The 24,675-nt window shown below is 38.4% G+C and overlaps 1 long non-coding RNA gene across 1 annotated transcript in view; it reads right to left on the bottom strand.

The window, feature by feature from the left end:
* The window catches only part of LOC125328698, a 30,480-nt gene extending 6,650 nt beyond the window's left edge, over nt 1–23,830 (bottom strand). The window contains exons 1-2 of the long non-coding RNA XR_007204806.1: nt 23,649–23,830; nt 5,715–5,855 (exon numbers count right to left, since the gene is read on the bottom strand). This is a non-coding gene — a long non-coding RNA (uncharacterized LOC125328698). The remainder of the gene's footprint in view (nt 1–5,714; nt 5,856–23,648) is intronic.
* Between the last annotated feature and the right edge of the window lie 845 nt (nt 23,831–24,675).

Raw genomic sequence — 24,675 nt, 5'->3', positions numbered from 1 at the left:
ATGTATAGATAGTATAAAGCTATAGAAGAAATTCAGATATATGGTATTGTCTGCTAAAACATTCCCTGATTGTCTTAGGTTACCTGCTGGCTCCATTACAGCCTTTCAAAAATAAGAAATCAAAGACTAGAGAAACGTTCTCAGCTTTGTAGTGTTCATAGTGGGCTTCTCTGCAGCTTCAGAGAAACTGCAACGTTATCAGTTCCTATCACTGACCTTCCCTGTATTTTTTGCAGCTTCAGCTTGAAGTTTGCTTGCTTTGATATAAATCATTGCAACGTTGCATCACCATGGAGCAAAATCACACTACACATGGTAACAGGAGAGGCTGGTAACTGGACTTTGGCTGATTATGATTCTTTGCCTTAATAGAGGGAAGCACCTTGAAACTCAAAACTCCCAGCATAGGATCATCAGGTCTAAATATCTTGTCAAGTTATAATTTTTAAAATAGTAACATGCTGGTAACCATGATAGGATTGCAAGAATACAAACAAATTCTGTTTGGAAAAAAAAAGAATTGAAAACTGTATGCACTGATGTGTTCTCCTGTTATGCTTTCTGTTTTTAATGGAGCTGATCCAAACGTCTCAGTGTTGTTTAGAAAGCAACTTTAGAGATTGCTGGGGTCATGTATATGTTCTTTGGTGCTTGTTTTCCTTATAGGGTGCTGCTTAACTGTGCGTGGTAGCTTCAATAGTTTACACTCTATTTATTTAATATTCCTGACAAAAGAAACTTTAAATGAAGAACAGGATTATGTGCCTGACATGTTTCCTCCACAGGCTGTGACTCACTTTGGTATTATTGCAGCCAGACCCCAGACTTTCAAACCCCAATCTTGCTCATATGAATTTGTAATAATGATATGCAGCCTATGACAGCCTCTTTTTCAGATTTGCTTTTCCAAGCAGCCCTGTTGAAATTAAAATTGCAACCCAGATCAATTTCTGCAGGGAAATTGAAACAAAAAAAAAATAATGAATAAAGGAAGATTTCTTATACATAATCATTTATACTCCTAAAACTTACATCGTTGATTGCTGACCTCTGAAAGGTGGAGAAAGTACCTGTCCCCTGAGTAGATACTCAGAGAGTAGATTTTGTCTACTGTGACTTGGTATTCTAATAGCAGATTTTTTTTTCTTCCCACACAATAATTCTCACATGTGTTAACCAGTGAAGAGAGAAAATTGGATGTATTGTGTATCACGGAAAAAAGACCTAGTGTAGACTGAAGAAAAGGCATAAGTATTCAAGGGAGTAAAAAGATTCTTAAACATTTCCCTGATTTCTCTTTTGTTAGCTTATATTTGTGCCTGTGAAGACAAACTTTGCACTAGTTTCTGAGATGATAAAACTTCTACATGGTGCAAGGCAGTTCAGTTTGAATAATAATGAGCAGCCACCAGCTCCTTCCAGTGGGTTAAGAGTTATTTTAGATAATTACAATCACCAGTAAAGCTTAACAGTCAGCAGCAGGAGACTTCTGATTTTTTAGCTAGGATCGCTATCTAGTAGGAAAAGCGTACCTGAAGGTTGCCGTTACCCAAAAGTACATTTGGGCACACAGGCAGGTGCCATTGTCACTGAAAACCATGAAATAAACTCTCCAATCCATTTGCTGGGTTAGAAAGTTGGCATTACTTTATTAGCAGCACTGGACGCATGGGGAATTCTCCTCAAAGCATGCATGCCCAGTAGCCTAACAGGCCAGGTTATATTCCTCAAACTAATACATATTCATCACATTTCCTGAATGCATGCATATATGCTAATTATTTCCATGGACTTATTCAGGTATGGTTCTGGATCTCCTGATGTATTTTTCTCCTTGAGAGCACCTCAAATATGTAGTCAGGTCATAATGTTCTTCTCTTATCATTCTTTATTCTGATACACAGTCCTTGTTCTCAAAACTAAAGATATCTGCTAGTACATATTAATCACTAAAATAAGTAAATAAGGAAGTATTAGCTGGCACAAGACTTATTAGTCTTAGATGTAGAGAGTTTACACAAGGCCACATAAATCTCAGGTATTTGTAATTAACACTGTATGGTACAAAACTAAGAATTAACTGTGACTATAGGGATCATACACTACTGAGCTAAAGTTAAAAGAATTCTCCAAAATCTTCCCCCACTGCTGCACAGACCTCTTCTTAAAAAATTCAACTTGCTCAGTAACACCATTAGAAGAGGTCCTGTAGCTTGAGCATAGAGTCACTACTGACCTGAAAAATTCTTGCAAGCAACTAGACTTTTACCTTCTACAGGCTATTGACAAATGCTTTCACATAAGGTTTTGTGCACTGTAATAAGGCCATATCATAGTATGTCCTGCAGTAATATCCTCCAGATCACATGCATCTAACTGCAACTCTGAATAAATTTCAGAACAGGATTGTGTAGTTGTTAGTCTTCATATTCCTGTCACACACTTGGGTCCATGTCAGATAGGTGAGCCACTGGGCTTGGCACCATATGATCAAGGGAAAAGAAAACAAATCTTATGAAATAAAGCTCATTCAACAGCTCTTCCTGCTTAATATTTTCAGCAGAAAAGTCACAGTGGTCCAAATACACAAATGACAAAAAAGTCAAGAGAAGTTTTGAGTTAAATTTCAGATTCCATCCTCATGAATTTTCTTCCCCTGACACCCTCCAAACACTTAGACACAAAGAAAGCTTGGTAGGGAAAACTCCTTCAGCAATCATCTAGGAAGACAAAATTCAAATGGGAAGTGGGAGACTTAGTTTAGATGAGCACATATTTCCACCTAGTGATACCAGTGACAAATGTCTCTGCCCAGATCGGTGAAAACCTCAGGTGTCCAAGCAGATACAGCAAGCATCAAAAGCCCAAACCTGACTTGCTCCCAGGGCTGAGCTGTAGGGGACACCTACTCATTACAGAATTGTTTTGATTTCCTCTTTCCTTTTCCCACTCCTCTGTAAGGGTACTTTGCTCATTCAGGCCAGATCTGATTGCATTTTCTCCTATTCTTCCTCCTCTTTTGGCTTCTGGGCATCTTTAATATGCACAACAAAGTGTCAGTTTCATTACCAGCAATCTGTATTCAAGGATATAAAATTTGTGTAAATTCCACAGCATTGCACAATGTTTCCATTTAACCTGAATGAAATTCAAGTGCAAATGAGGTGTTAGTCATTCATGAATAGAACCCATAATGTGTAGACATGTTTTTTTAAGGTGAATTTAGTACCAAGCAAGAGGTGCCAAATTGACAACACTGAAAACTGAAGTCCTCTATGGATTCTTGTAAAAGGGATGATGAGGCAAGGCAAGCCACAATACTGCATGTAAGTGCTGACAACTTGCACTAGGGATGGAAAGATAATTCAAACACAATGTCCCTTTAAGGCTTCACTCTCTGTAGAGGGAGTATTAGTCCCTACACAAATCTAGTGGGTTTTGTGACACAAAAATTTCAGGGTATGGAAGACTGAAATGCAGGGCTCCAAATCATTTCACTTAAGGCACTCTGTAATGAGGTCTGATCAACTTTAAACACCTAGGGGTGAAATTCCCCCTCCTTTCCATAGATGGTTTTTTGTTATACTCCCATGGATGGCCTCCAATTTTTTATTGTTAAACAAGTGATGTCATCCACAAGTAACTAAAATGACTGGAAGTTCTAGAAATAAGTATCAGAGAAAAGGTTGAAACAGTACTTTCATCTTGAAAATACCCAAGACCTTGCTTTTAAAACAAATACATAATCCTGCAATGTAAATGCCAGATGACACCCAGGCAAAGCATAGGTACTCACTGACCACTGAAAGATCTTTCACTCAATAAATAATTGAATATGGCAAATCCCATCCTGCAGTTTCTCACTTGTAAAGCGTAGGCAGTAACTACCCTAGTTCAGAGTGATTTGACATCTAGGAAGAAGGGGTTGTAGATAAGAGCAACAGATTTACTTTAAATATCCTTTATGCTACCTACATTCAGGCAAAAGACAGTCCTGCATTTACAAAATATAGGGTATTGAGGACAATGACTGACTGCCAGGAATTGCAGGGAGGACCCTACAAGACTGCATACCTGGTCAACGCCATGGTAGACAAATTTCCCTATGAATAAAGAAAGGCTACACACACTGGAAAAACTCTAAACTTCAAAAATGTGTAAATAGGTCCTGAACTGACAATTGTGATTCAACAGTAAGAATATACTATAGATCCAAGAAAGAATTAGGTCAGTGCTCATTATCAGTCAAAGCAGCAAATAAACTTTTAAGAATTTTTAGGAAGGAATAAAAATAAAACAGAAGTAAACACTGCCTCTAAATAAATCTATGACTCACTTGCATTTTTAATATTTCTGCAGTTATTGTCTCTTTTCAGGAGGATATGGTTAAATCAAAAAAAAGCCAGTAAGGATAATGTACATCAGTGTAAAAAACTGGGTATGCAAGAACACATCTTGAAAAAGCGAACGAAGAGAGAATGCACAAGTCTATCCATGAGCAGTCAGGAAAGAGTGAAAGGGCATTGATTCCCATAGCATCAGCTGTTCACTGATTCTGAGAAATGTAGACAGCAACAAACAAAATCCAGTTTGAGACGAAAAGTTTGAGCATGAGTGAGCAAAACCTGTGGAACTCACTGCAAGGGCTGCCAGGGATGTGCAGAGGTCACGAGGGAGGACTGGGAAAGTGCACAGAGAAGAAATTCTCTGGAGTTTACTGCAAGAAACTTCCAGCTCAGGAAATACCCTGAGCTGAAAAGTGTTGGAAGTGGAGGAGTAGAAGAGGTAGCAACATACTGCCTTTGTCTGACTGGACATCCACTGTCAGAAGCAAGACACTGGACTAGATGAACCTTAACCTGACCCAGTAGGACCATCCCTATGTTCTTATGTTGCTGGCTTTCCTCACAGCATGGAGCTATAGATTTCCAATAGCTGAGTGCAGATAACATAAAGCTATAAACCAGGTAGCTTTGCTGGCACTAACTGTTATATCTGTCCATTCAACCCTGTGATGCTTCTTAAGTGAGCTTTGACACATACCCACATCAAGTGTCCCACAGAAATACAAGCACAACCATTTGTGTGTGTGTGTGTGTGCGTGTGCGTGTGCGTATTGGGGTGAGTAGAGGAGGGGTAACCCCCAACTTCACCCCCATGCAGCTGGTCACAAGTGATCTGACTCATTCCCATTTACTCTTGTTGCTGTGGATTAGCCCGAACAGAGGCAGGAAAAGGTTTCAGCGCAGACAGGAACATGGCCAAGCAAGAACAGGAGATGTGAAGAAGAGAAAGTCTTCAGCAGCCCAGGGTGGCATGTCTCACTAAAAGCCACAGAAGCTCTGGGACAGTCATCTCCAGAATGTGAATTTACCATCAACACAGCCTGGAAAAATAGCAGTACTGCTGGCTTTTAGCATACACACAGAGGTACAGTGCTCCAAGCCTCTCTTCCAAAGTACACAGCCAACTTCTACCTATAAAATCAATAGTCTCGAGCTTCCCTTACCTCATCAAACCATGCACTGCAAGAATGTCATGTTGCTTCAATGATTATTTTTTGTAAGATATACATTTTTGAAAATAAAAATCTCCCTTAAACATTCACTTATTTCCCTGGTTTGTTTTCTTCTTCCTAAGCATTCCCTCCACTGGATAACTCTAAGGACTGTTGAGGGATAGATAGAGCAATTGTCATTTTAAAATTAACATACCTTGACACACATGTTCACAGCTGCCATGGAGTGCCTCATGAATTTGCACATCATCTTTGCATGTGGGCTGTGATTCTCCACAAGGATAAAGATGGTAAAAAACTGCCCAAGACTCCCTGGGACTCCTCCTGCTCCTGTGGACTGCAGAATGAGATAGGGAAGAATTATCACTGCCTTCTGAAGTGTCCAAAAACATATATTTTATACAGTGATATAACCAGACCCCTGCAATTGCAGTAGAATGACACTGCTTGTAACTGTCACAGCTGTCCCAAGGTAAGCACTGCAGGACTGAACCCCATATTTGCAGTCTCTTGATTCTTACTATTTTCTACAGAGGTAGTTCAGTAAAACTGAACTTTGTAGAAATCTTAAGCCATATGCATGTTAAAATACAGTAAGTATTTTTTCAATATCCATGGTAAAATGTTCCTATGAAAATGCATTTGATCAACTGACAGTATTTCAGTTCTACTGGTTTGAGAACATGACTGAATCATTATGTGCAGCATAACTAAGCATTAAAATATGGTTGTCCAAAAATCATGAGGCTCCAAATTTGCTTTGAAACCATGTGATTTCAAAGTGTTGAGGTTATTTTGTCATTTTTACCTGTGGAGCAGAACCTGAGAGAAAGTAAATACAGGTGCCTGCTCTGCCCAGCCACTTGGGCTTGTCCCCTCTGCAGCACCAGCTAATTCCTTCTGGCTCTGAAGGCCTTATAGTGTTGCCAAAAAATTTAACCACAATAAAAACTATGTGTCACAGTAGTTTTTAAAAGGTTCTAAATAAATATTTATACTTCCCCAAAATCAGGAGACACCAGATCCATAGGTAGCCTTTGTTACTGTGGTATGCCTTTTCTCGGCTTAAAAAGGACAGGACTTTGCTTACACTTATTATTTCAAAACCCTGTCACCCATAACTCACTTCACTTTCTCATACAAGTTTTCCACATCCAGCACAGACTCTCTCTGGATCCTTTGCTAATGCTTTGAATTAATTTTTAAATTAGTTCCTCCCTGCCTCTCTTTTAAATTTGAAGTGAGGAAGGAGAGTTGATTCCGGCTAGTACCAAAGGCAAGAATAAAAAACTTTGTGTCACCATTTGGAACTCTCACCCAATTATCATAATCATACTTTCTAATTTTTTTTAATAAAACTAAAAATCCATATCTAAACAAAAGCTTTATTCCTCTATCAGAAATGAAACTTTATTCATAGTTATTAACCATTATAGCAGACATACCCCTTATATAAATATCTATAAAGTAATGAGTCTTTCCTGGAATAAGATGCATATTAATTAGATCCTACAGCACTTGAGAGACTTTGGTTCAATTCCCACCAGTAAGGTCAGGAAATGCATCCACAGTAGTTAGCAGCTAGTTTCAAAATCTCAATGCACCGAGCACGATGGGGTCATTCAGTGGAGCAGATACCCCAAGGGAAGGGTAAAACAAGAGCCAGGGATTATTTCACAGCACTGAACTGGTACACTGCAGGAGTGATGGACTTTCCTTTCAGAATGGAAAAGCTTACCAGCATACTGTCCTTGTGGCCCGCTCTCATTATGAAGAATGTAGCATGTGAAGCAATTAATTGGATGATATGGGCTGGAAAAAGGTAAGGAAATGGTGTGTGCATGTGTGTATGTATGGTGGGAGACGCTAACACAGGAGGACAACACTACCATACCCACACTAACCCTGCACAGTCAGACACAGGACAGGGAAAAGCCCAGTGCTGGGTAGAACGGGCAGCTGCACTTACTCCCTCTACCTGTTCAACAGGTCGAGGTGACAAAATAACCTCACAGCCCTGGAAGTGTTCAAAAGGCATGGGGATGTGGCACCTGGGGATGTAGTCTAGCAGTGAACATGGTGGTGGCTGGGCTAATGGTCGGCATTGATGATCTTAGACGTCATTTCCAACCTTAATGATTCTACAGTCTCCATAAGACGTTGAAGCCCTGGTGCTGAGCAGGGTAAAATAATGCAAAAAGTCTTCTACCCACTTGAATTTTAAATTCAGAGGATGATTCACTATAATGGGAAGATATATTAAATATCTCATCTTTACCCATGGACTACTAGTGAACCAGGCTCTAAACACTGGAAGACTTTGTCCAAAATATGTACTTTCCATGGGAACAAGATTCTTTGAGCACCTCCGTGTTGTCAAGAGAGGTTTGTGGGTTTTTGATATATACATCTGCTATTCTATCAGTTGTGACAAAGCAAATAGATTTAATAGCTCTGTAATTTTTCAGTTTTGCTCTTTTTCCATTTTGAATTACAGCACATACATGGAGCAGAGGCATAGTATTTTTATATTAGATGTTAGGAATTTTTAAGAATCAATAACTGGTTTTTTTATGGAAAACAAAATTCTCCTGAGGAACTCATGGATGCAAAGACTGCAGAGAAAAATGGCCAATCAGGATAAAAGTAAAATTATTATTTATGTCAATAGGAAAAATTCTCTGGTAACTTTTCACTACACAAGTAATTGTCACAGAAAAAAATCCCAAGTGAATGAGCAGTCTTAATATTTAATAGTACAAAACATATGCTAGAAATGACACAACTAGGGAGAGATCTTTCCTCATGGGAAAGCTACTCCATTACACTCCTTATAGAGGTGCTATGCTTTCCTCTGAAGCATCTGGTGCTGGCTGTATTTGGAGACAGGATACCAGGCTACCATGACCTTTGTTCTGCTCTGGCATGGCAGTTCCTCTGCTCTGAGATTGCAGGCTGCACTAACACATTATTTGAATTAATTCTGTGCTGCATATCTACACAAATCATTCATAGGCAAATGGTTTAACAGAAATTAAAAAAAAAAAACCCCAAACATTTGATCTTGCAGGAAGTAGACAAGTAGTGGGTTTTTTAATTGTAATCACAATTATGCAGATTATATTCTGCAGGACAACAGTGGCTGTTTCACCATGTGTGTATGGCACATACACATGGTGTATTACACTGGCTCTTCCATGACACCTACTGAGCCTGACTAAAGGAAAGAGGAATCCACACTTCAAGTGGGGAAGACTACAGCTAACACACAGCACTTTTTCCTTCATGTGCATTTTAGGTTTCTTGCTGCTGCAGTCCTAAGTACCTACATGTCTCAGAGGGTGAGGGGTATGGGGATCCAGGAACTTTTCTCCTCAGTCCTACCAGTGAGGGTGACCAGATTGGGGTGGAGTGTCGGGATCCTGTGGGTCAACAGCTGGTTACATGGCTGGCACTGACAAGAGGGCTGTGGCTTCTACAACCATGTGATCCTCTTGAAGGACTAAGGATTTCTAGGAGCAGATGGGATCCACTCAATCAAATGGGGCAAAAGTACCTCTACCAATGGGCAAAAGTACATGGGACCTGATGGGATGCACACACAAGGTCTGAAGGACCTGTCCTGAGAGTAGCAAGCCCACTCTCTATTCTTTTTGAAAGGTCACTGAGAGTTCCTGAGGACTTGAAGAAAGCAATTGTCACTCCTATTTTTAAGACAGAAGAAGGAGAATCCAGTGAAAAACAGGGTATCCTCAGCTTGATCCAAGTAAAGGTGAGGGAACAAATAGTCCCAGAAACAAGTTGAATATAGGCAAAAAATCATCCATTGCAGCAAAGAAGGCCACTGACACCACAGGCTGCATTAGGAACATGGCCAGCAGGTTGAGCAAGGTGATCCTTCACCCCTACTCACAGCTGGTGAGAAATATCTGGGATTGTTAGATCCAGTCCTGGCCTTCCCAGTAAAAGAAAGATATGGATTTAGTGATTTAGTGAAGTGTTCAGCCTGGAGGTCTTATCAATGTGTATAAATATCTGGCTTGTGGGAGTAATAGAGAAGATGGAACCAAACTCTTTTCAGTGGTATTTCGTGGATGGACAATAAACAAAAGACACCAACTGAAACAGGAAATTCCAGCTAAACATAAGAAAACACAGGTTGGTCAAACCCTGGATGAGCTCAGTTGGTCAGACCTAACTACACCAAGGATTAGAGGTCTGATCCCCATATGGGCCATTCACTTAGGAGTTGGATGATCCTTCTGGATCAGACCATTCTGTGACTCTGTGAAATCCTGATAACAACAATGGAGGTTGAACAGTTTTGGAGGTTACCCCCAGAGGCTATGGAACCATCATCTTTGGAAATACTCGAAACACAGCTGGGCACAACTCCTGGCAACCTTCTCTAGGTGACCGTGCTGAGCAGAAGGGAGGACTAAGTGGTCTCCAGAGATCTACCAACCTCAGCCATTCTGGGATACTGTGAATTACAGTCCACCTGAATGATTCCTCCCCAGCAGTCATCCATTGCACAATGATTTCTCTTTCCTCAGGATAGGTTATCTGCAGCACAGAACCTTTTCCATACTTCTATCACAGACACCCCATGCTATTTTAAGGGTGATCCCCTCTACCTGAACACATTTTCCCTGCTAGAGAGTCAAATAGGAAAGTCACTCCAGCTTGTGCTTATGCACAAGAATATAAGAGCTTTTGATTACACTGAGCGTCAGGCTGTGAATCACAAGGAAGATTTTCAATGTCCCGCAGTTAAATGTGTTGGCTATGACATTTCTGAAGTTCTATTTTTATGTATGCAACAGAAAAACAAGTAAAACAAAACACTTCTTTATAACTGCTCTTTATGGTACTATTTGTTCAACTACACCTTTGATGATACCACTACATGCTGCAGCATATTCTTACAGATACAGTTTTATAAGCTATACATATTAAGTTTTCAGAAGTAGACTTCTTTATCAGGAATTTTTACTCCTAATGAGAAAATAATCTACAAGCAGCATTCTTACATCTCCCATAACCTCCTTGCTGTTAAAAGGTTTGTTTAAAATTTACTTCACTGAACTAAACAAATTCATTTCTGGTTATTGTCCTAATGAAATCTATTTCTCCTCCTTACAGAGCTCTTCACTGAGATGCTAAAATTTAACTCACTTGAGTTATAAATACTGTGTGAATTAATAGTCAGCATTGTTTGGAAGGTTTTTTAATTGGCCTACAGGGAAGCCTTCTGTATATATTAAACAGATCATGTGTCTGACTTGCAACTAAACCACCTTTACATTTCCTTTGCACACATTAAACTCAAAGCTGTTTAATGTTTTCTTAGAAGTATTTAGGTTTATTGTTCACACTAGAAAATGACCATTATGTTGATCAGCATAAAACAAGGTTAGTGATTGGTTCTTAGTGATATCATACCAGAGTCATAATGCCCAATAAATAAATAGGTTTGGCTGTTCTTCTTATTTTTATTTATAAATTCTGTTTCATAACAGCAGTAAGATGCTCCAGGCCATGCACTTCTTGGGGATTATTGCACTTGTCAGGTGTTTAAAATCACTCAGTCCTCTGCCTGTGCCTTATAATACCACTGGAGGTATATAATCAGCCAGAAATACACTGCCTGGAGTGTCTTAATGCTTTATTATGACATATCTAACTTTCAAAATAAATTATTTATTTGAAAGCTTGGAAGTGTCATAATGATATCCAATCAGCAGCTGAGAAATAAATAGGAAATCAGGAGAACACATCAGAAAGAGAAAGACAGAGGGTAGAAAAAAATGCCAGCTCATCAGTCATCCCAGGTCAAAACAATGTGTGCGTACGCCTATAGACACAGTGATGTGTGTGCACAACCAGTGGATTTCTATTTGTGCATAGACCTGTATCTGGCAAGAATCACACAATATATACACTTATATGTCCCTATCTGATTGCTGATACAAACCATGGAACTACTGCATCGAGTTAATATCATAAATTAAAAACATAAGTGGGCTAAACAGATGTTAATATCTAGACCTCCTACTAAATAAAGATTTAGAACATTCTGTACTTACTCAGTTAAGCCATTCCATATTTAAGAACCAGCTCCTGTGTTTCATGGACAGGAAGCCTAGCTACATCAGTTGATACTACAAATTGCACATCACATCATTATCATTACAATCACTAAACTACACACATTATTCAAAACTGAAGGTTAAAAGCAAAACAGAATAAAACAATGTCATTTTCTAAAAAAAAAAAACCCCAAACCCAAACAAACTAACAAATCAACTGTACAACAAGTAGAGAAATTCAATACTCTGGGGCTTGAATTTCTAAATTAAATTCCAATTTGTAAATTATTATGGGGAAATAAGGAACTCTACTTAGGCAATTGTGCTAAATAACAGTGCAAACCCTGTAGGGGACCAAATTGTCTTTCAGTAAGGGAATATGAAAAGTTTTTTGGAAAAGGGCCAGTTTTAGGTAGGGGGTGTTTAAAGCTTTGGGAGTTACTGTAGCAATAGAAAAGATTAATAATTTGCACATGTGAGACTCCTGGCAAGCAGGACGCAGCTGTAAAGAATTAACCCCTCCTGAGAGACATAAAAACGTGGAGCAGCTGAGAAGAAAAGGGTGAGGGGAGAATGCAAAAGTATGCGGAGTACAGATGTCCTAGAAGAGAAAAAAAATGTAAAGTAGGGTTGAACAATGTACTGAGATTTTATTATTATTTGGGAGGGAAAGGGAATCTCCTTGGCAAATTTTGGGTATATGGGAAAAAATGAAATACCAGCAGAAGACAAAACTAAATCTCTTATTACTGCCCGCAAATGCAGCTAATCTGAATAAAAATCTGAAAGCTTCCCAGTCCTTATTGAAAGGACACTCTCAAAGTGATCTGGCCTAAAACTAGACCAAACCGGCTTTGTTTTGGTGTTCATGCATGCCTGCCTCTGCTCTACGTGCTGACTCCATCATTCTTGTGTGCGGGCAGGGCACTGAAATACAGAAGATGCTGAAGTGATTGGAGGGCAGGCTCTCACACACAGAGGAATCGAGCAAGCAAAGCAGATCTGGGGGTGAAGCATTGTGTGACTGTGGGTCTGTAGCTGCAGAAACCCAGCTCCCAATATTTGTTCTTCCTGGCTGCCTACCAGAATAATTTCTATTGTGAGGGTCCAATTTTGCAGCTGCTCAGCATGGCAGAACCGCCCCCCTCCCCCAGCCAAATTCAATAGGGCGGTGCATGGGCAGCAGCATGGGTGCACTCGAGCTCAGATGATAACTCTTTCAGAGTCTGGTAGAAGGCCAAAGCAATCCAATTCTTAGGTTGTATTAGAAATCTAAGACTATTACCCTTCAAAAGAAGAAATTAGGCTTTAGAGACATGAAATATGTAATCCTTCTGGTGATTTCTGTTGCTAAGTATTTTTTATTTTCTCTTTGGAAAAACAAATTGCTCAGGAGAATGTTGAAAGTGATCATTAACAGAGGGAAACAATGGAGGTGTTCATTCTGGTTAAGTCACAGAGAGCAGCATCCTTTTCTATCAAACAAAAGAAATGGTCTTGAAAGTAATACATCTTTAAAAGTTACATGGATTATCTAGCATCCAGATGATGAACTTCTTTTTTTTTTTTTTTTCCCCCCCCCCATTTCATAAGGGTATACATAAACAGATTACTTAGCTTTATTGCATTTAGATTTAATAACAGGGCCCAAACTCTTCTATGAGCTAAAGCAGATTCTATTTTAAAAAGAGGAAACGAGAAAGAATACACTTTTACCATAGTAAATGTTTCAGCACAGTACTTTTCAAGTAAGTATATTCAAAGGGTTCTTTGGAGGCCTCAGGAGATACAGAAGAAATAGGTTCAGGATATTAATATACCTCCTTGCTTCCCATACTTGTTGTCCAACAAATAGAGCATATTACAGATGCTCAAGTGTTTAATGGTCCCTCAGATTTCAAAACTGTCCTCTCCCTCTTCTCCTCCCACAACTCCAATCATGTTAGCTAGGCACCAGGGAAAGGTGAAGCACACAGCCACAGGTAGTGCTTTGGAAGAGGTGTAAAGCAGGCATGGGACTGCAGTGTGATGCATCTGTACACAGCAAATTTTAACCTGCTCCCATAAATAATCTGGTTTTCCTCAGATGTTCTAGTTCATGGGGTTACCTGTCACTCACACCAGTTAGGTGGGCACCAGCTCACACCAACACTTATGTACTGAAGCTACAGTGAGGTCTAGCAGGTTCCTTTTATGTATTGCATCCTACATGCGGTCTTTTAGCCCCATATATTTAGCAATGCATGTAAAACTTCGTCTTTCTCCCTGCACCTTGCCTTTCTGTGGTAGAAGCACATGTGACCTACTCTGATTCTTTTCATTAAAAAGGATTTTGCAGAGGTCCTTATTCCACACATCACTTACTTCTTTCCTCCCTCCAGTAACTTCTCCTTCTCTAATACGGCAAGCCAAAAAGAGTTGATGGGGTCACCTTTACCTTTGCAAAGGCTCAGTTATTCACAAGTCCACCTCCAACATACCAATCCCTCTTTAAATGGCAACTTCTGCCATAGATCCCAGGATGGACTAAGTTATTGGGGCTGCTACAGATGAAATCTATGCAATGTAGATACAGAAAATTTTAAACTGACAGTATTTTAAGTGGAGAAATATTTTTGTGACAGAATACACGTCTGTGTACTCATTTTTGCATTGTTCCCACCCTTGCTACAAGACTATTTTAGGCTCTAAACAGATACCCACAAAGTATCCTAAATAACTAAAATGTTTTGGGCTCATTTATGTTAAACTCAGTAATCACCAAGGATAATTCCATCACCTTCTGTCTGCAGGATAAAAAAGAATCATATACAGGCTTTGAAATTGAAAAGTCATTTGCTCAACTATGTAAGTCAAGATCATTGCCCCACCGTCCCTATAAACTAAAACCAAGAATTATTCCACAAAAAAGTAACTCAGACCTTGGTTTTACTGTACATCTATTTAAAACATGCTGAATGTTTTTATATCCTTTCAGTTGACTACAGATTTATCAACCGACGCGTACAGCGTATCCTCTAAAATACACACACACAAACATACATACATGTCAGCAAAATTGAGAGTCAGCCATTACTACAAGTAAAATTCCTGCTTTATTGTAAGCCCCTATTTAATCTTATTCTTAATTCACAGGTCTTCTACCAAATGATCTGAGGTTTCTCAAGCCTGATAATATTTTAGTCCTATATTTTAGAAAGTTTCAGCTGAAATAATTTTCTTTCTAGCAAGAGGTATCTTTGTTTGAATAAAATTTCCCAAATGTCACATTTGAATATAAATGACTTAAACAAATAAATATGAACCCAATTCTTCATTTACTAAATATATAAATAAAATTCACAACTAGCAGCTGCAGAGACACCAATGGTTTTGTTAACTCAGCAAGCTGGCATGTCCTTCTTGCCCCCAACAGCCATTGAAAGGCTTCCTAAACCAAAAACCCACAAATATTTCTAACAACTTCTGAGATTTTTTTCTTCTATGAATTAATCTAATTTTCTTTAAATCCTTTGTATTTTTTGGCCTCTGTACATTCCATAGCAGTGAGTGGTGGTAACGTGCCTTATAAAAAGGTAATCCTCTGTTCTTCGCTTGCTTTACCTCTGTGCCCAAACTATTTCCTTGTGTGCATCCTTATTCCTGTACTGTGAACAAACCCCAGTTCATGCCTCTTCCCAGATTTATATATAGCAGATGCTATATATATATGTGTTTATTTGTATACAAATATATCAACATCCGGGGTACCATTGCAGATACACAGCTCGATCAATTAACACCAAAATCTCTTCAAAATGTGAATACCGTGCCTATTTCAGGTTTGTGGGAGAAAAAAGCAATTTAGATAACCATGAATTTCAAACAATTTGTGCCACAAGATACAACACGATAGCCACCATGACTGTAGGGGGAAAAAAAGGTGACCTTTTTCTGCTCAGCATTCAGCAAACCATTCAGATCTTGCAAAATGCTACATTAGGACACTACATAAAGATAAGTGTTCAGAATATTGACGGCAACACTCCAAAATCTGCGTGCATGCTCATGCCAAAAGATTGATGTGACTTTCACATCAATCTTATCCATTTACAGACTTGGGACCCAAAACACAAAAACATATTTCATTATCAAACTGTCTAACAGAAAACTGCAAATTAAGTATCTTTAAAACTGCTCAGTCAGGTAGTACAAAGGTGCTATGCTTGCAAAGGTTTCCACATAGACATTTTAATTGCATTAAATTGTGACTGAGAAATGAGGCTGGTCCTTCAGTGCATATATTATGTAAATACAAACCATTTAAACATAAAATTATAAAAATTTGTGGAAATAAAGGAAATTTTTATTTTGCACCTAGGAGTGGTTCCTTTTTCAACTATGTAATAAAAGATTCATTTAAAAAATTTAAAAATAACAAAACCACTTTGGAAACAAGTAAAAAATGTGTAAGGAACAATTTAACACCCTCTGGAAGAAGAAACCAGGCCATACACTAAAGATAAGTAAGTGAAGAGATACTGTCTTAGCAAAGATGAAAATAAGCATATGCTGAAATATTTCCTGGAACAGGGTCTGGAGGCCCTAACACATTGCTGCTTGCAATTCTGATATTTTTAAAGTCATTTCTGAATAAAATCTGCCTGGATATTTCAAGAAAAAAAGCAAAAAAACCCCCAAGCAAATGTCAGTTTCTGTGAATGCAAAAAAGGAATTAACAGCAATACACCCAGAGTGTAACTTAATGGACAATAATTAGTTTCTATTGATATGCATTCTTTAATAAAAGCTGTAGTAGTTGTTTGTTGAAAGAGAAATATTTTATGCTTTGTATCTGAAATCCATTTCCTGCCAATGCATTTTCTCTATGTAACATTGTAGGAAATATTCTGTGAAACACCTTCTCTCTTTAAACCTTGATAAAATTCTTGACTACATCAAATGTAATAAGTTTTAGACAAATGACTGTCATCTCCTTGAGCTGGAGGGTTTGAAGAGAGCACAGCAAGTGTGTTTATTTGCATTAAGCACATGCATCAGTGGTGCTGTGTGTGAGAAGCTCTGGTACAGCTACTTTACAGCCACTGTGAAGGGATTCTTTTTCTGTGTCATGCTAAAAGACTATAAACCTTGGTGATGTCTGTCTTATGCAATTTAACTCATTCTAATTGTTTTACAAAGAGTTCTTTTGACTTAGTAACTTCTTCAAGCCACTCTTTTCAAAAGACATATGGAAAACCCCACTCTCATGATTATTAATAATGTAGCTACTATGAGAAACTCTCAGAGTAGGAAGGAAAAAAAGCCCATAGAGACAGAACTTAATTTTATAGTGGTTGGTACTGCTTATTTTAATTTTCTTAAATGTTCCAGCCATTGAATAAAGAAATAATTTGAAAAGGAAATAGCATCCACAGTATTTGAACTTGCCTTTAGCATAAAATGTTTTAATGTTTTGAGTCTATCTTTGACAACTGAAACAGACTTTACTGAATACTGGTAAGAGTTCACTTTGTAATAGAAAAGTAGTCACTCACTGTGATCACTGTGTCTTTTTAGTATGCAGCCCAGAGGATTCAGAAAAAGATTACATTTACAATAATTAACATATATGTAAATGGAGATCATGGCTATGAATGATAAATTTTCATAGCAATTTAAACCTTGTTCAAATTAATCAACCATACAGACACTTGATTAATGAAAGGCAGCGTCACTTTAAAATGCAACATGTTAATACATATTACTGTTATCGCTGATCAAAGAATCTTTAAACATAAACCAATTAAAACAACGTTCAATCTACATTTTTTACTAGTTTAATTCCTACAGAATTATAAGAGTATTATAAAAATTTACGTATTTTACTCTCCTTCATATCTATTTACTAAATTGACTGTAGTACAGAATCACACAAGTAATTCTGCTACTTCATTAATATGATTGGATGTGAAAACTACCAGATTAGGTTTTCAATCTAAGCATATACATAATGGCTGATTGCAAAGTGGGCAAAATGCATCCAATTTCATTCTTCATTTGTAAAACCAGTAACTTGCATCTCATCCCTTCTATTCTCAATTCAATCGTCAACAGACCAGTCACGCAGGAGCTCTGAGTGACTGATAGCAAGGGAGCTGTTTAGGAAGGCTGCCTTTGTGGCACCTTCCCAACATCACCTATTTTCTAGGAACAAGCAAGGCTAGAGAGTTTTATGGCAATGGTAGATTTTTGCAGAGGTCACCCAAGTATCTAAACAAGTTTTGCTAATTTCAGTTCTTGTCTTATATAATGATGTGTGCCCCGTCTGCTTCACTTCACTGGAAAATTTTCATAAATATATTTAGATAGTGGCAATTTCTTTATTGCTACTAATGAAAAGGCTCACTAACTTCTCAGGTGTGCAATGTTGCTCCCTTTACCTCACAATCAGGAAAACCTAGCAAAAATATATAGCACATTTCAAACTGTTGCCTTAATAAAGACTTAGATGCTATGGTCATGAGAAGAGAATATGTGTCAGGAGGAGATTTAAAATTATTAGCTGACCTCTTTTTCTTTTACTCAAAATATGTCTTTAGCATACATTACATATCAGTAATTTGTACGTCCAAATACTGAACTTCACTGTAAGTGGTCATATTGGTACAAGAGTAAGAGACAGTAAAATCGAGTAAAAACCTGACTTGTACAAAAGAAATAGAGATGATACAGTGTTGAATTTGGAAAATGGATCCATATATCCATACATAAAGTATCTTTGTCTTTATAGGCGCTCCCACACATGCTCACTACTCGGATTTCAGTATTAGGAACCAAAAAGGCAACAAAATCAGTTTACTAACCCTAGGGAGTATAATAATTGACCTGTTCCCTTCCTCTGTGGTAAAATGAGTTTCTGGTGCTACATAAAGTCCTTGGGAGAAGAAATACCTGTTAATGTTTTCCAGACACAGCAATATGATAATAAAATAGTGCATTCCTGCAGACAAGGTTGCAGAGATGCAGCCCACACTAGTGATCATGGTAATAATACTCAGTGTGCAGAGTCCCAAAGGAGTTACATTTACCTTACATATGTACATTTTGCCAGATATCTGCTCAAAAATCCATCAATCCGTTAGAGCACTTCAAACCAGTGAAGAACTTCAAACACAGTAGTCTCTTGAAAGAATCCTCTGTAAATACTCAAACTGTCCCACCTGCAGAGAACCTGCCAAAACCTGAAGCAGCTCATGGTTTCAGCTACCTCTGGATCAAACCATGTAACTTACCCAATATGTTGACTTTCATTGAAGATTGAGACCACATTTGCTTTGCTGCAGTCTTCTGGGCCATACCTAAGTGGCCTTGAGACCAGCCGAAGGTCAGTTTTGCCACTTCCTAATTTGCTGACATGTGCCCTGAATTGGTCCTGTGGCCCAATTTGGCTTTTACAAGAAAACCCTCTTCTGTGTCCTGCACTCAGCAAGGGTTTTACAGGCTGTGCAGTCAGACCCTCAAATCCCATTCCTCATCCATAAGTCTCCATCTCTCCCCTCTGGCTTTGCAAATGGACAACCCGCTTTGGGAAGCCTTCCTAGAGGAGCCGTGGCAGCACCTGCAGCAGCAGCTGTTGGCATTGGTAGTCAAGCTGCCTACAAGGAAAAGGACAATGGGAACAGGAGCCCTAGTCTCTAAAATAAATGCAGAAAAAGCAGATTCAAAAAAATTCTGTGCCTATAGGAAACAGAAGCTCTGTTGCCTTCAGGTGTTCTATGGTTGGTGGAGAAAAATCACCATGTTAGCATGTGCCTTGCAATAAATTATTCACATGCAATAATTTGTTGATTCACATTTTCTATAAATTTTTTGCTTTACTTTTTACATTTTTTTTAATATTGTGGTTTTCTACATATCCAGGTGTTTGACAGGTCGGAGATAAGCTTGTAAATGATTTGCACTGCTGATCTACTGAGTCTGAAGTGACTGAGAGGGAGCCCACAATTATTTCATCTGACTTCCGTTGGTCAACACACTCCTCTGAAAGTGCTGCAGAAGATATAGCTAAGGACAGCTTTTAGACTCTGGAAGTGCCAGAGCTGCTCCTTCTCACTTCCTTGCATAGGGTGAATGGTAAGGATGATTATGCTTCAGCTGGACTACCCTTTCAGAGTTCTCTTAAATAAATATTATAAGAAAGATGGCAATATCCTACATATCTTATAATTGCTTTTGATTTTCTCTCCTAGTTATATACTGACATTATAGCCCCTCAATCACTTCTTCATCCCCAGTGTATTTGTAAGCCCTCTCACTAATCTTATTTAGCCATTTGATTTGGAAAGGGAGCGCTTGGCTGGCAGCTGGGTTGGGTTATCTTACGCTTGGGGTTTAGTTAAATATCTATATTCTTGCAACCTACGAGTGATTTTATACAAACTTTTTCCCCTCACAGGTGCCAATAGAGGCTGCTGAAGGAGGAGAAAATGTTTGTTTGTTTGGGGGCATTGAGACAGGAAGCAGAAGGAATTTTTGTTCTATTCACAGCACAAAGTATGCTCAGCTTTTAAGGAAGTGTGTGTTCGTTGACTTGTAATTTTCAAGCGTGTGTTTTAGCAGGAAGCAGAAGTGGAGACACGGCAGTAGTCCAACAAAGAAAGATCCATTAACCTGACTTTTTTTCTTTTCTTCCAGATTTCAATTTGTTCACTGATTGAGGAGTGGTAGTTCCTGGTAGCTGGAAAACAAGAGCTACAGCCTGGCATCAATCTTTTTTGATGGAAGTCAGTGGTGGCTATGGACTATTTTGACATTTGACTACCTGTCACCTAACATTGGTATCCAGCCTTAATAACCCCTGCCATGGATGCAACTACTTTTCGTGAAGAAGATTTTGAAACAGAAATATTGACAAGTCATACAAGACCAGCCTAAGCCATGAAATGATGGCATTGACAACATCCTGGTTGAGTGCTACAGAAGCGCTAGAAACATACATTTTTAATATCTCCTTAAGAGTAAAATGTAAGCTCCAAAAATTGTTTTCAACAAATTTGGGAATATGTGTTGATATCTCAGGATCACCTTTAAGTGGGTATAGAAAGGTAAGGTCATTGGTCAAGCAAATATATTTCCCCTGTGCACCTACATTTGAAAGTCAGCAGGAGATTTCTCAACCCTGTTTTATCATTCCTTTTCTTAAGCTGAGAAAGGCGTTTGAAACTCAGCTCTTACCATTGCATTTCTGTATCCGAATACCAAAAAAATTGGACATGCATTTTCCCAACTGGTTTCTTATTGCATTAGACAATGCTGTGCTACTGTGTTCAATTGAATACTGATAGTTTTTACTGCACTTGTATTGCCAATTTTGTGAACATTTGGTGATGTTACACTCCAGGTGTTGAGTTCTGCTACAGGAAGACCCAAATTCAGTATCTCTCTATTAAAATTCAATCTTTACAATAAACTTTAAAGGATGTTTTCATTAGATTTCAGGGGGAAATCACATGAGTAAAGAGAGACAAATTTAATAGATGTAAGCCTTGTTTCTCACAAGTTGAAACTATAAATACAGTGGTTGCTAACTGCATTCTTCCAGAAGGAAAACACATTCTGCTTTCAAAATACCTTCATAAGGAAAAGTTGTAGAGCAACAAGTTACCTAGCTTGAGGGCACCACTGGCTGTACAAAACGGGTCCCTCTCACTCGGGTTTCTCCACCTTTGTTTGCATTAATTTTATCCTCCAAAAAGGCTAAGATTGTGACTGAAAGAGAATTATACGACGTGAGTAGTTTTGAGTGCTGAATGAAACACGTACTTAAAGTCCTGCATTACATCACAACCCCTCATCTCTTACAAAGAAAAGTTCTAAGGGCATAATGACCCACTCATTCTCTGAGAAAAACAGTACTAGCTATTAAAGCAACCAGTGAATCTCACCCACAGACAAAGGTACCCTGGCATGCCAGCATGAGTGCACGTGGGCTATTACAGGCCCAGCTATGGGAGCTGGCTATTCACCTCAGCCTTCTGGAGTAGGTTCCCCACCTTGATCATCTGTGTGTTAGCAAAGAACGTTCCCCCCTCCGCAAAGCTGGGTCCTGGAGTGGGTGGAATTTGCATGAAGGACACTTCCTTCACAAACCTGTAATCTCCCTTGCAAGAAGTTTGGAATCAAACATAAAACCAATAGACATTATTCTGCCTCCAACAGAAATGTAGAGTTCAAACAGATTTGTTGAAATGTTTTTAAGAATTTTGGTAAGATATTTTAGAACACAGTAGCACATGTGTTAGCACAAACCCAGCCAATTAGGGTAAAACATTCTGGATGTTTTATTCCCATTAACCCAAACACCAACAAGCAATATCTTCTGGGTTACTGCTAAGATGTCAGTGTTCTTAGATTTCTATTTTAAGTGCTGAAGGAAAAAAAAAATTACGCCTAAAAATTAAGATTACAGAATGACCCTGACTAAAGTAGTTAAAATTGGAAGAGTTGCAGTTGAAAATATTATAAGAAATTGTTTTCTATAAAATATGTTACTGGGAAATTCATGCAAATCTCTTTTTTCTGACTTTGTAAAAGAAAAACTGTAATCTAAATGTTAAAGTCTTAAGCTGCGGTTTTTATATTTAAGATAAAAATCTTGAATCTAGTAAAACTTAAATTCAGTTAGGTATGAAGATTCCAATTAATTTTACTGTATACTATTCATAAGTGGAAGTATCTCTTGGAGTCTGCAATCCTAGACAAAATTTTCCTGTCCCAAACTTTTCTAAGAGCCACATGTTCAAATCTATCCTTTCTTTTATTGACCCACAGAATTGCTGTGATAATTTTATTTATTTAACCATTTAAGATCCTGATATATTTGCCTGTGGTTATGCATTTATGACTATAGTCTTGAAAGCAGAAAAGAAGCATGTGTATCAGCCTCCCCAACCCGTGGCACCTGGGGAGAACAGGAGGGTTTTCCCCTGGGCTCTCCCAGCAGCCCCAGCCAAGTGCAGCCAAAGGCAGGGCAGCCCAAGAACCGTGGGACCAGTGAACCTCAGTGGCCAGAAATGGTGTTACTGACAACAAATGACAGTAGAAAAAATCCCCCCGGTTGGTTAACTAGGGTATTTTACAAAGGAGGCTGATCCAGAGTAAGGACAGCAATGAGCTCCTTAGGAGTGTGAAGACAAGGGGAGCAAGGGGAGTTCTGTACACCAGATAGAGAGCCAGAGAGAGGTACACACTCACAACACAATCATATTAGTTTAGGATCAGGATCAAGCTTTTGATTCCAACAGAAAGGTTGGGGGATTATTAAAAATGCTGTTTAATTGCTGTGACTACCTTCCCTGTTAAAGTGTTAAACCTCTTGTTTCTCATTCATTATGGAACAAAAGACTAAGCATTTAAAATACTCCTGTGTCACCAAGACCTATATGATAAACTGCTGCCCTACTCCTTTCCTATTAGGGCAAAAGAAAATAAAATATTCTCATCCAATTATACTGGAAAGGTGATCTTGTTGAAATAGTTATGAGCTATGATTTGGGAGCATCTATGCTCAATATTCATTCCTCTTTTCCAGAATTTTTTTTTTTTTTTAAAGTCTGCACCATCAAGAAGGGTAAAATCCATTGTTCCCCTGTGCAGGCCTTTTAGCAGTTTCTCTCTAAGTTGCATCCATGCCCCTGAGGAAGGGCCTGGGATTTCTGGTATCATGTTACCCCAGCCTACACCAAGAGGCTCTTAGCACAATGGTACTTTCATGAGTACTGTTGCTAGTGGAACTGCAAAGTACCAGAAACTGTAAAAAAGGGGTGGGGGTTTTTTTGTGTGTTTGCTTGTTTTGAGGAAGAAAAGAAAAAAAAAACAACAAAAACCCACCACAAAACTTACTCCAGGCAAATCTTTAGTTATTCTTACAATGTATAACAGGGCCCAGTCTGAATTCACATCTCAATAGATTACAATCCACATCATCTCACATTTGGCAAAAGTGCCGATTCCTCAGAGCTACAAAGAACAATATATATACTTAAGTCCATACTCACCTCAATCAGTCTGTGTCTGTGCATTCTGTGGGGGATTTAGAGGATGCACAGGTCATTGTATCAGAGAATTGAAGAGACATATTACAGTACATTATGCTGGGCTTCACCTGGACTGGACACACATGAAAGAGAATTCAGCTGCCACAGCTCCCTTTGTATCTCCGTTTTTCAAATTCTGAAAACAAGCTGAAAAGGAGAAAAGGGACTCAACTTTTTCAAACCCACAAAAACTACTGAATAAAGATACAATCACAGGTTTGAATGAAGGTAAACAATGTTATCATCAAATCACAGACAGTTTTAAACTAAATATTCTAAACGTGATGTTTTCATGTTCATGGAAAATTTGTTTCCTTCTACATTAATTGCATTACAGAGATTTAATGGAATGCCTAGTTAAATTGTTAGAAGAATAGGTAATATCCATATAAAAAGAATAAAATATGGCACCTGGCAGGTTTTTAAGTTAAAAGCTTACTGTTACTTATTTTGTATTGAATTTGTATAAATGACTAAAGAAGATGTAAAATACAAATGAGAAAAAAAAAAAATCCTATAACAAAGGAAAAATTATAGAGTAGGATTTACCAGCCATTCAGGTTTGCATTTCAACAAAACAGCCTATATCTTGGGTTTGTGTGGAATTGGTTTTGAATTTTGAAATAATATCTGCACTAGATGTCTATTAGATGCAATACTGTACTAAAAATCACTTTATTCTTCCACAGGTTTAGGCAAACTTGATTCTTCCACACCAGATCATTTCTCTCATTTCTGGGCACATACATACCTCAGTCAAAACTTACTCAACTTCTAGGTGTGGTCCCAGGACTGAAGGCTGATTCTGGGAAGCATTGAGAGCCATCAGCCCAAACTACTTCTATGAGAACTGCAGACAAAAGGCTCCTCATGCACCCAGGGAACAGTGAAAAGATGGAAGTTGTTCATAGTAAACCCCAGCTTATTATAAGTATGAAAATATCTACAGATAAATTTCTGAAAGCAATTGGGTGCCTTCTCTCTGAAT

Source organism: Corvus hawaiiensis, chromosome 7 (assembly GCF_020740725.1).
Source record: "Corvus hawaiiensis isolate bCorHaw1 chromosome 7, bCorHaw1.pri.cur, whole genome shotgun sequence".
NCBI classification, from domain to species: Eukaryota; Metazoa; Chordata; class Aves; order Passeriformes; family Corvidae; genus Corvus; species Corvus hawaiiensis.
The sequence above is the reverse complement of the archived record's forward strand: the minus strand, read 5'-3'. Positions and strand labels throughout refer to the sequence as shown.